The 3,159-nt window shown below is 37.5% G+C and overlaps 1 non-coding gene across 1 annotated transcript; it reads right to left on the bottom strand.

Moving 5' to 3' along the window:
* Positions 1–2,480: 2,480 nt before the first annotated feature.
* Positions 2,481–2,587, bottom strand: LOC141699263 (small nucleolar RNA R71). Its single transcript, XR_012565738.1, has one exon. It is a non-coding gene; the product is annotated as a small nucleolar RNA R71 (small nucleolar RNA).
* Positions 2,588–3,159: the final 572 nt, after the last annotated feature.

Here is a 3,159-nt window from a genome sequence, read left to right as displayed (position 1 = left end):
CAAGTACTCAGTAACCGTAGTCCAGGCAAGTGAACTCTCAACTTACCTCTATAATTCTTTTGCTTGTGGTTAAAAAACCCTGTGAATGCATGACTACAGTTTCAATAAGGTTAATTAGTCCCTGACATCACCCAATGATTAAGTCTTGAATCTAGTTAATCTTTTTCATACTTGAGTTGATTCATTTTCCTCACATATTACCTCGTATCAATGTGAATACCCTACAATAGTTCCTTAATAAATTATGTGAATCTTAATACCCTCAAAACCTAGAATCATTTCCTTTGGAAACCCAAACACTAGTATCGTTTCCTTCAATTGAACTTTGACAATACCAACCCTTGTTATCTTGTCCTTGATCAAAAACCCTTTTTAAATTAAAATGAATTGATTAAAAAGGAATTGTATGGTATGTTTTGATAAGACTGAGGCGCCAGTCACTGTTAAAACCTCAGTAGCAGGGAGCCTGATGGTTTTTTATATGGCCAATGTCTGTTGAGGATCCTCAAAGGTTGTGAATCACTTGTTATGTGGTTCGGAGCTTTGATGTGGGCTAATCAGCCCTCATTGCTCATAGCGCTGTATGATTTCCAATTCTATTCACTCATTATAACTTGATCTTCTATTTGAGATTTCATATTGCTGATTTATCTTTTGTTATCATTTTATCGCGGTTATTATGCATTGTTATATACTGTTATTTACTTGCTGAGCATTTTGCTCATTAATATTGTTATTGATGTTATCCCTTCAGTGAAACCCGAAGATGGTTCGTTTCAAGCAAACCGCGCGTAAGACTTCTGGGGACTCGGGGTATGCCTACCGTCAGATATTGGAGCAGGTAGGAAACTAGTAGTTCCCTAAGGGTTGTAAAATTTGGGTTTAAAATTTGGTAGTAATTTGACTTAAGATATTTTTGGTTTGTAATAATGAAGATGTTAGATGTTATTCAAACTCATTCCTGTGTATTCGGGGATTGTGGATAAGGGTTGTAGCCTTAATATTCAATCTTTTGCAGTACTTTAATGTTTAATTATTACTATGCATATTTCTGCTATTTAGTAGTGTGGGTCCGTCACAGTTAATTTGTTTCGATGCCTTAGTGTGTGGTGATTGTATGATGACCTAGTTTTGGTTATGCTTATTTATCTTGTAAGCATCACGAACTTATAAGATAGTGCGTTAATCTTTAATGAACCGAAATTAAATTTAAGGGTTTAGAACTTGCCATGCTAGCATAGGTTCATGTATTTGATATGCATGATGCGTAGGTAATTTTAACCATCTTACTTGCCCTATGTAATCACGATAGATAACTTGCGCATTAAACCGTTATGTTTTCAATTCTTATAGACATATAAGGACTAAGCATAATTGGTGTCTATTCAACTTCTATCTCTTTTGTGGATGCTTGGTAGTAAAGATTCATACAACGAAAGTTGGCGTTTACTAGTTTTTATCTGATTAGTGTCATCACCATTACATGCTAAGGTTAAGAACAAAAAGGCTATTGAATGAAGTATTTAATGAAGTTAGAATCACATGTTTGTGTCATATATTATTCAACTCTCTTTAATCTCTTAGTTAATGCTCTTTAGTATAATCCTCAATAGTTAATTTTAAATAATCAAAATCTAATTTGTTGTTCGTCTTAGCATTGAATAATAGCCATATCATTGTTGCATAAGTGCATAAATCATAAAGTTAACCTAAACCAGTCTATGTGGGAATGAACTAGAAATAATTCTATGTTACTTGCGATCGTGTATACTTGCGTAAATTATTAGCGCGTGTTTAGCGACTAACAATTTTTTGGCGCCGTTGCCGGGGACTTCGGTGTTAATTTTTAGTTTATGTGTTTGTCATGAGTGATCGTTAAAGTTCATTGACTCAAACATTGTTACTTACCTACTTTTTTCCTTGTTGTGTTTCAGGTACTTTAGCGAGCGTGTATGCATACGCGTTCGCGGGCTCATAAGAGAACTTTTGATCAAGCCGATGAAGAAGCTGTAGTGGTTCGAAGGGAAGTTTTTGAGGACGAAGAGAAAGTAGAAGAAGAAGAGAAAGTAGAGGAACCAACTTTAGTAGTGATGGGAGATCAAGCATAAATTCCTAAGGCTTTGATGGACTATTCTCAGCCTAAGATCAATGATATTCAGTCGAGCATCATCAGACCAGCCATCTCGGCTAACACTTTTGAGATCAAGTCAAGCACGATTCAGATGATACGGAACTCAATTCAGTTTGGGGGTTCTCCTACAGAAGACCCCAATATGCACATCAGGGATTTCATCGAGATCTGCGACACTTTCAAGTTCAATGGGGTGACTGAAGATGTTATCAAGCTGCGAATCTTCCCATTCTCTTTGAGGGATAAAACAAAGTGTTAGTTACATTCTTTACCACCAGGGTCTATCACCAAATGGGAGGATCTTGCTCAAAAGTTTCTAACTAAATTCTTTCCTATGGCGAAGACTGTTGCAATCAGGAATGCTCTTACTCAGTTTGCACAGCAAACTGGAGAATCTCTGTGTGAGGCTTGGGATCGATATAAGGAGATGCTAAGGAAGTGCCCACACTATGGCATGCCTGATTGGATGATTATAAACTATTTCTACAATGGTTTGGGCACACAGTCTAAACCTATGCTCGATGCAGCGTCTGGTGGAGCCTTATGGGCTAAAAGCTATAATGAAGCTTATGAGTTGATTGAGCTAATGACAATTAATGAATACCAGAATCCTACGCAAAGAATGTTGCAAGGTAAGGTAGCAGGAATTCCGGAAGTGGATACAACTACTGCTATAGCTGCTTAACTTCAAGCTTTGACGATGAAAGTGGACTCTCTGGCTAATTATAGAGTTAATCAAATCACTAATGTCTGTGAACTTTGTGTAGGGGCACATGAGACTGAGCAGTGTGTTATTTCTAGCGAATCAGCTCAATTTATGAGCAACTTTCAGAGGTCGCAGCAACCTATACCAGCCACCTATCATCCTAACAACCACAATCATCTAACTTTAGTTGGAGCAACACTCAGAATGCGGTTCAGCAGCCTTATCAGCGGTATCCAGCAAAGCAGTACAACCCCCCTGGTTTTCAACAACCACAATATGCACCAATGCAACAACTCCAGCTGCAACAGTCGAATGAAAAATC

The sequence above is a fragment of the Apium graveolens genome, chromosome 11 (assembly GCF_009905375.1).
Source record: "Apium graveolens cultivar Ventura chromosome 11, ASM990537v1, whole genome shotgun sequence".
Lineage (NCBI taxonomy): Eukaryota > Viridiplantae > Streptophyta > Magnoliopsida > Apiales > Apiaceae > Apium > Apium graveolens.
Note: the sequence above shows the minus strand (reverse complement) of the source record. Positions and strands in the feature narration are given on the sequence as shown.